At 36.2% G+C, this 9,869-nt stretch overlaps 1 protein-coding gene across 5 annotated transcripts in view; it reads left to right on the top strand.

Moving 5' to 3' along the window:
* The first annotated feature begins 1,879 nt into the window (after window positions 1–1,879).
* The window catches only part of Cdc14 (cell division cycle protein 14), a 237,123-nt gene continuing 229,133 nt past the window's right edge, over window positions 1,880–9,869 (top strand). For 3 of the 5 annotated variants that reach the window (XM_073970685.1, XM_073970682.1, XM_073970684.1), the window contains exon 1: window positions 1,882–2,614. The gene's annotated coding sequence lies outside the window, so the exon portion shown is untranslated. Of the gene's footprint in view, window positions 2,615–9,869 lie in introns of all 5 variants that reach the window. The other 2 variants (XM_073970683.1, XM_073970686.1) reach the window with 2 other exon arrangements.

Raw genomic sequence — 9,869 nt, 5'->3', positions numbered from 1 at the left:
ATCTTTTCCTATGAATTCACCTATGAATTTTACAAGAGAGCGCGCAGCTAGGATGCACTCCATTTTGCTTCCACGGCACACAGCTAGGATGCACTCCATTTTAGATCCAAATCACAGCCTTTGATGTAGTGTTTTGGATTGAATTTAAATGCAGTCTAATAGTACGTTTATATATAACCGGATTTAACAAACCCACTGGGTTTTAAATGTCAATTCCATTACATATACGTCAAACAAATCCTCATAAAGAAGGTTAACCCTGCAAAAGGCTATAATATAAACATGGCCTAAAGATAATATAAAATGCAAGCCAAATATCCCAAAATAAATAAAATACATTGCTTATTCGTGTCTCTGCTTTTTATGACGTCGAAATTGATATTGCTTCATCATCCAAATGGACTTTAATTTTTCCTCCTACTTCAGTTCAGATTTCCAAAAAACTCCAACTCCACTTCAAAAATAATTTGCGTCTCGTGAATTACAGCAATGTTCATAACTTTAGTTTGTATTTCTTTATTTTTTTATAAAACAAATTCTTAGAATTTTAACACTCTTTCTTGTGTTCAGAAAAAAGACTGCGACTGTGGGGATCAAAAAATTGGCTTGCTTGGCTAGGGATCTTAAGCGAGTGCTTCCAAAATGTATCAAGCGCAGTGCATTTTCATAACTCCGTGTGAACTGCATCGAAAGATTTATTGAAATCATAACTCTGCATTGCACTACTTCCAAACTTTTTTGCTGGGAAGGACTATGAAACGTTGGAAGTGTTTTCGGCTTCAGTGTCCCAGCAAAAAATTTTGGAAGTTGTGTAATTGGAGTTATGATTTCACAACATCTTTCGATGTACTCCAACAGAGTTATGAAAAATGCACTCCGTTCGATACATTTTATAAGCAGTTGCTGTAGAGATCCCTACAGAAAAAAAAAACAGTTGGTTGATCCCTACACATTTCTTTAAAAGATAAACGAGAGTGTGTGTATACATTTCAAAGAATTTGTAATAATTTAAAGAAATAAATAAAAATAAAGAAATAACAACTTATGTTGCGAACATTTTTGCGGTAATTCTCGAGACGGAAATTTTTAATGGAGTGGAGTTGGAGTCCATGTCGAAAACTGAGCAGTGAAGGGAAGGCAACATAAAAAACTTTAGGATGATGAAAGAAAATCAGTTGCGCTTGGATTAAATGGAGAACGGAAGAAGTACACTCAATTGTGATTGAATTTAATGGAAGCTTTTTAAATTTGTGTTTATATAATAAAGTTCTTTGTGTTCTTGTTTTACACAAATAATAAATGCATTTTATTAATTTTGGGATATTTCGCAATGGCTTGCAATTTAATTGCATCTTTAGATTGATTAAAAATGCAATCCAGTTCAAATGTTGTACAATATATCGCATAGTGGGAACAGAATTATCTACTAACTACCGATTACCTGTTAACCCTTCAGTTTACAATTCCAATACAACAATTTTTAATGAGTAAATGAGACAGCACTATTATTGGTATATGTTTTGTAAAGGCGGTCACTTGCGGGAGAGTTCGAAAAATATACGTTGGTATTTATTGATTTTATAGAATAGAAATTAATAATATCAATTTCATTCAAATATAATTGCGCATATAAACATATTTTACTGAATAATACTGATATAACCCGTTTTAGGAACTCCAATTGGAAAAATGAAGGAAAAACACTTGTTTATTTACCCATTCAAGATGAGATTTGTTGTTGGAAAGAGATCAAAACCTGTTGTCGCCGTTGAAAATTAAATCACTGGCCCGGTTATGTATTTTTTTCATTTGTTTTGCTCTCTTTCTCACTTCCTTTTGCATTTTGCGCTCTCTTCTCACAGGTTACTTCGGCAAAGAAACTTTTATTTGAATTTTGATTTTGACGTGAGTGGACGTGGAATTCGTGACGACGCAAAGTCTCCGCCATTAACGCGTTCTTAATTTTTTCTTATTGTACATTCTTCTTTTTAGTTGTACAACGTTCAACAAATATGGTGAATGCAGCGAAATAACAAGAAGAATTAAAACAAAAAGAATTAATAGAAAATAAATTATCAGTGAACGAAAAAATTTATGGTGTATATAAAAGTTCGAAGAAGCAATAATAAAAACCTCGTTTTTGGTAAAGAAGAAAAAGCAAAAACAACCTATCGTCGAAAAGGGGGTGGTAATAAAAAACCTGTGCGTTGTGTTGTGTGTGTGGCACGAAAAGAAGCAACCAAAAAAAGGTTTATCTCACTTTGGCTGCAACAAAATTACAAATTAACATAAAATTTACTAAATGCTGCATGTTGAGCAAAGCTAAATTGAATTTAGCTATAAAAAAGAAAAACAAATCTTTAGTGACAAATTATAATAACAAACATCCATCTCCCATTGCAAATTGGCCGGAGGAAAACTTGAAAACTTCTGTGAAAAATCCAACAACAAGAAAATTAAAACAAGTGCGTAATTTTCTTTACCCAAGATTACAAAAATCTAACGGCATTTGGAGTAAGAGAAGAAACGACAACAAGCCTCCTCCATCATTCGTGCACTTTGTTTCTTCGCGTTTTTCGACGGCAAAAAGTCAGCAGCTTCGTCTAAAAAGAAGGTAAGTCCAATTGTCATTTCTTCTTTTCTTTCTTGTTTGCATGGTTAATAGCGGATTCTCTTGTTTTTTTTCATTTTGTACATGTCTTGCATCACTGCTAGTGTCAACATTATTATGTATGGTGTGGTGGTGCGCCAAATAATCTCTTTATATTTGACATTTACCTGTGATTACGTTTTATGAACAAAAAAACACAACAAACTGTCAAATATAAATTGAGCACAAAAATCCCGGAAAATTTTTCTTAAATCTCACAGAGATTCCATCTCTGCCACAAATACAAAAAGAAGAATTGTTTTGACGTTTAACTTTTTTGTTCTCTCCTCATCTTGTTTACGCAGTCATTTTCTCCGCTGAAGTAAAATTTTATGCATGTGATTTAGGGTTGCCAGTTTTTTTGTGATTTCTTAAATAAAATACCCAAATTTGAAAAACTAGAAAATAATGGTTTTATCTTTTTGGGAATTTCTAAGACTGATTGTGCACTATTCGGCTTTAGGGGCACCTCTCGGATCGGGCTTAAATTTTTACAGTAGATAGCACTTGGCATCCTGAATACAACGATATATAATTTTCCATACTTCCCGAGATAGACATTTTATAATTCTAACGTGGGCAATATGGGCATCGTTTTAAAGCTAATGGAGAGTACTTTTATGCAGGCGACCTATTTTTACACCTGTTTATAGGAGAATGTATTAAATTCCTGGTCAAAGCCGGCTACTTAGGAAGCTTTAAATTTAAAAGAAAGTTTTGATCGCGTAGCCCACTTTTGTCCCTGTCCATAGGAGAAAGTCTTAAATCCCCGGCCGAATGCCGGCTACTTTAGAACACTTTCAATTTGAAAGAAAGTTTTAATCGCGGAGCTCACTTTTGTCCCTGTCCATGATAAAAGTAAAAAAAGTCAAGACCCATATCTCTGGAACTAAGGACTTCCCCCCGGAAAACTATATATCATTGTGTTCAGAGTCCCAAGAGCTACCAATGGTAAAAACTTCAGCCCGATCCGAGAGGTGCCATAAATAACCTATAGGTGTTAAAGTACGAAATTTCCGAAATGTTAAGACCCATATCTCGGGAAGTATGGACTTCCCCCCGCAAAATTATTTATCGTTCGAATCAGGTTCCAAGGGCTACCTATGGTAAAAATTTTAGACCGATCCGTGAGGCACCCCTAAACGACACTAGTTTCCCGGTTATTATGAACCGACTCCCTTGATATGTGTATCATATGAAAGTTTGTGAATATACCTATAATCGGATAACCAAGACAAAATTTCCAGCGTATTCCGAGCCTTATGCCTATAGTAAATTTAAGCCCGCATTGACACTCGGGAAGTCCATTCTTTTGTGCGATAATGACCCGATAGTTCTAAAGAACCCAACGGTCAGCTACTAAATTGTCTTTTTATACCCTCAGCCTTTAGGCTAAAGGGGGTATATACACTTTGAAAGAACGAAAAATGTGCCTCATGGAAATAATAATTTTTATACCCCAAGTATGTTGGACGAAATGTGTTTCATACAGATTGGAGTCGATTTAGGCATGGCCGACCGTCTGTATGGCTGGCTGGTGCGCACGATAACTCGAACGAAGCAACCGATAAGCAACCAATTCGTAATATTTTCTCCAAACTTAGTTTAAGTACGAAGATGGGCCATATTGGTCCACATCTTCGGTACCTCCCTCGCAAAAGTTCAAAATTTTCCACGATTACTCTCGAAGGGAGTAACCGAATTGGTCTTAACTTGCGTATGGTAATATTACTTCTAGGCATAGATAGGGTTCGAATATAGACTACACCTTTTTTCAGATGTACAGTTGCGTTCAAAATAATAGGAGCGCCCATACAAAAAAAGAAAATTGTCAAAAAATATGGTTAAACTTACCCATTTTGGTTTATTTTGAATTTGTTTAACATTGTTGACATCCCAACAGTTAATTCATCAGCAGAAATGTGGCAATATGTTTTAAATTATTTACTGTTTACACCGACATTATAAATCGTGTATAAAGTTTTTGTTCAAAAAAATAGGAGTGTGGAAGAAAAAGGACGATAAAAATAGCTTTAGTTGAGTTTAGGATCAAAATTTTCAATATTTTAGTTAACAGTAGTAAATCCAATAGATTTTATGAGATTTGATTGCTGTTTGAAAACAAAAGTCCTTTGGAGGTAGCCAAGAAACAGGCGATTGTCCTTGCAGAAATTGTTTCCATAAATTGAGCACTTATTGGGCAACTCAATGGATTTTGTAGACAAAAGCTTTAACGATTAGATTTGTTTGATGCTGTGGATGTTAGCTCTAACAATATATAATGATTGGTATCCCATAAATTTATGTATTTTGATCCTTGAGCCAAGTATAAGGACAGTTTACATTAGCCCTTAAGGCAAGGATCGTCCAAAAAATCGTATCTATAAGGAATTTGTTCCCCTAACCAAATAACATTTAAAAGTCCTTAGGATGCCAACCTTGTATATGCAATCAGTTTCGCTTCTATTCAAAAAATGTTTAAAACGTGAATGGTTGAAATGTACTTTGAACCATTTAGTGATAGGCAGGCTGGGATTGCACTAAGGTTGGTATACGCCGTAATATATTTTTCAATATAAGCTTACGTTTTTCACTCAAAAATACTTCATTTAGGTTATTTTCATTAGAAAACTGTTTATTATACGATGCAAAACCTAATAAAAATAATCTTAGGCAAACTTCAAAAGTTTATCTTTAAAATTTCCTTCTCAACAAAGCGTTTTGAAAAATGTCTCATATGTGCCAGTCATCCAATTATTCAAAAATGAACCATATAATGAATTCTGCGTGCAGTTAAGATGCTAAGGACCTCAAAACATCACTTGATTGAGAAATTAATGCCTTATAGATACGCTTTTTTTAACCGATCCTTACGTAAAGAGGTAACGGAAACTGGCTTTAACTTGGCTCAAGGATCAAAATACACAGATTTCTGGGATACCGATCATTATATATTGTTCGAGATAACAGTCAGAGCATAAAAAAACTCTAATCACAAAAGTTCTGTCTACAAAATCCATTGAGTTACCCAATAAGTGCTCAATTTATGGAAAAAATCGCTGCAAGGACAATCACCTGTTTTTAGGCTACCTCCCAAAGAACTTTTGTTTTCCAACAGCCATCAAATCTCATAAAATCTATTGGATTCACTACTGTCAACTAAAATATAGACACTTTTGATCTAAAACTCAACTAAAAATATTTTTATTGTCCTTTTTCTTCCGCACTCCTATTTTTTGAACAACAAATTTGAAGGCGATTTATAATGTTGGTGTAAACAGTAAATAATTTAAAACAGATTACCACATTTCTGCTGATGAATTAACTGTTGGGATGTCAACAATGTTAAACAAATTCAAAATAAACCAAAATGGGTAAGTTTAACCATGTTAATTCGACTATTCCCTTGGTGTGAATGAGCACTCCTATTATTGCTGCGGCTTCGCGTTCGAAAATATACTACATCGGTCCCATTGCTTCTTCGGGTACTTCCCACACAAAATTCAGAATATGTGAAGTTTAAGAGCATCTCTCGGCTCGTTGTGAAATTTTCTTCAGCAGGTTGTCCTTGCGACCGCCCCCGTTTTGAGGGTAATTTTTTTTTCGGGGACAAGTCCATACTTCCTGAGATAATGGCTTAAAACTACAAGAAACCCTGACGGTACCAACTAAAATGAAAAATCGGCAAGATAACTCTGGCAGGGAGTATCTTATGGTCCAAACATTGTACATCGTATTATTCCATCTAGTCATGTATCAGTTTGGAATATGGACTATATCGGTCCCGACTTTCGGGTACCTCCCACACAAAATTTAAAAAAAAAAACTGAATTTCAACACCTCGCCTCGGATCGTTTTGGATTTTTTTCGAAAAGTTCTTTTTGCGGACCCTGTTACGACTGCGAAATTTTTTTCGGGGGCAAGTCCATACTTCCTGAGGTAATGACCCAAAATCTTAAAAAACCCTGCCGTCAGCATCTTTACTGGGTAGTACGTAAGATAACCCTCTAAGGGAGAAACTGATTTGGTCCAAATGTTTTACACCGTATTATGTCATACAGCCTCGAATTATGTCATGTCAGAACATTAATTATATCGGCCCCCTCTTTTCGGGTATCTCCGACACAAAGTTTAGAAAGAGTGTAGTTTAAAGACTCGTCTGGGATCGTTTTAAAATTTGTGTCAGCATGTTAGGTATGCGGCCATAGTTAACCCTTTCGGCCCCGAACTTTTTTCCTCGCATTAGTAGTTACTTTAAGAACATAGAATTAAAGTATAAGTCAAAACTAAGACATAACATAAATTTGTGGGCGTTACCCCACCTATTTCGGAAGATACAGTACATTTTATCTAAAATTTATTTGCTCATTATTTTGTGCAATTATGTAAATATAAATGTTATAATCGTATAGAAGTATACCTCTGACATTACTTTTGAAGAATCAAAACTAAAGTTTAACATAAAGCTCATACATTTTAATTTAGAAACGATTTAAATAATTTGGACTGTACACATCGATTTTTGACATGCCGTGATTTTCCAGACTTCACACTGAATAATTCATCGTAGTTCTGTTGATCGGGATACAACTGGCACTTTTTTAAAATTTTTGCATTCTTAGGACTACAATTAGCCAAAGCAATGTGTTCTTTGAGGAAAAAATTCTGTTAGTTTTAAATAAAACGACGTTAAAATCGAAGTTGCTTATAAGCAACGTTGGGGCCGAAAGGGTTAAAACGGTACTATTTTTTCGGGGGCAAATCCATATTTCCTGTGAATTTGGGCTATAGTAGTATTGTGTTGACTTCTTTTCTTTAGATCCGAGGCTGAGGGTATATCTCTGTCGGCACAGCTGACTGATACTTTCTTACTTGTTATATCCTACATAGGGTAGGAATATACACATTGTCACAATCAGAAGTGTGTCTCATGGAAATAGTGGCTTAAGTCCCCTCATATGTTAAGACCAAATCCCATTCAGAAAACTTTGTGCCGGTCATGCAACACTACAAACCTCGAAGGGAATAAACGATTTACTGTAAACTTTGTACATCGTACTATTTCTTCCAAAGATCAAGTTCGGAGATGAACTATATCGTCAGTCCAAACTATTGGGTTCTTCCTTGTCCTGTCCTGATTATAATGATATTATTTTTTTCCGTTGAATGCTTTAAATCGGCTGCTGGGGCGATAACTTTCGAAAGGAGTGACTCCCATGTTAAGATCAAGTTTCATACTTGAGCTTAAATTCAGTTTAATGGCAATTTTCGGATCGTGTTGAAATTTATAGAGGGACCACTTCTCCGATCGTTTTGAAATATTAATAGCGTATCCAATACATTCCGAGGTATGGGCTCCGAAAAGTTTCAGTATTGATACCCTTAACCTTTAGTCTCGGCCCACACTAGAGTGATTTCAAGGAAATAATTTCATGAAATTAGACGTTCTCACATTTGGCTGAAATGAAAAGAAAAAATACGGATAATACTCATTGAAGGCCTATATCGGACAACACCTTCCTGTACCTCCCTCACTATAGTTGATAAAATTTCATTTAAGTGTTTCCTTCATGTTTCCTGACAAAGCTCCAAAAGTCTTACCGATAACCAAGTAAAATGGCTGGGCCACACGATAACTATCGAAAGGAGTACCACCCGATTTTCGGTATTTTGACTTGTTTGTTCCTACAAAACTTTCCTCCAGAAATTTGTCAGTATTGTTTCACGTTTTGAAATAGCCCTCATAGAACGGTACCGCACGATTTTCGGTATTCTTAAGGTTTTAGCCGCATTATCCTACAGGAATGGGTAGAATTCGGTACATAGTCTTTTTTGGGATATATAGCATTACTGCAAACAATTGTCGGTATATATCCACGTTTTGAATATATCCCGCATAAAATGCACATCCCGATATTCGGTATTTTCATGGATTTAACCACATTATCTAAATCAAAATGGCTGAAATTTGTTTGGTTGTGGGTACAAAACTTTCCCTCTGAGAAAGTTCGGTACAGATCTACTTTTGATATGGCCTCATAGCAAGTAACTCGTGATTTTCGGTATTTATCCACATTATCATATCGAGAAAATTGTGGGTATAGAAGCAACTTTTAATATAAAAAAAGAGATACGCCATACGCCCTATCATCGAGTCCACGCTATGAATATGCAAATGTCCGCCACTAAATCTACGTCCACTCTGTTCACCACATGGACGGGCAGAACTGAGAACAGAGTTGAATGCAATGGTAGATGGCCGCAGAATTCCGTCCACAAACTATCCTAAAATTCTAGGGGTCACATTCGACAGCATGTTCACAACGTCCTAGCATGCCACAGCTATCTGCGACAAGCTAAGATTTACGAACATGGTCTACAAGTCTCTGGCCGGCAACATTTGGGGTGCAGATTAAGAAACATACTCGTATAACGCGATAGGTCGGTCTGTGGTCAGTTTTGTTCCGCGAATATAAGTGCAACGTAATGGAAAAATATTCAAACCTGTCAGAATGCCGCCCTGCGAACTGAAAGAGAAGCCAACGAAGCTTCCAGTACAGAAACATAAACGCATCCTTTCGTTGCAGTACTTGATCGGGTGTTACCGTGAGAGCCATCCTAATCACTATATGGTGGAAGGACCCCAGGGGCAAGTCCATACTTCTTGAGAAAATAGCCCGAAAGTTGTAAAAAACCCTTATGGCACCATATGTAGTGGCTGGAGAGCTCGAACCGAATGACGTTCGTTCTCACTTTGGATATCTTAATATTTCTTCGAATATTAGATGTAATTCGAAGGTGGTGCTTATAGGTCCACTCCTTCCGGCACCTCCCCCACAAAAGTTCGAAAATATTCGCTAAAATGGTACGCGCGATATCTCATAGACGTAGCAACCGATTTGGTCCAAACTTTGGATCTTTAAATATTGTCGAAATTTGGTTTATGTTCAAATTCGGGCCCTATCTGTCGAATCCTTGTGGTATCACCCACACAAATGTCCAACATTTTTGTGTGGTTAAGGGTCTGTTCGAGGATCCTTTGGACAGTTTACCGAAGGTTTTCCTAGTGGCCCTGTTTACAGCGATATTATGTTTTTCGTGGCTAGTATGGTAAAAAAAGTCATATCTACCGATATCCCAGCAAATTTTTTGAGCTTTAATCCCATCCATATTTTTGTCGGTTCCTACTCCCAAATTTTTGAAAACGCCCCCCAAATAC

The sequence above is a fragment of the Musca autumnalis genome, unplaced genomic scaffold (genome assembly GCF_047663935.1).
Source record: "Musca autumnalis isolate F117 unplaced genomic scaffold, ASM4766393v1 scaffold_2, whole genome shotgun sequence".
NCBI classification, from domain to species: Eukaryota; Metazoa; Arthropoda; class Insecta; order Diptera; family Muscidae; genus Musca; species Musca autumnalis.
Note: the sequence above shows the minus strand (reverse complement) of the source record. Positions and strands in the feature narration are given on the sequence as shown.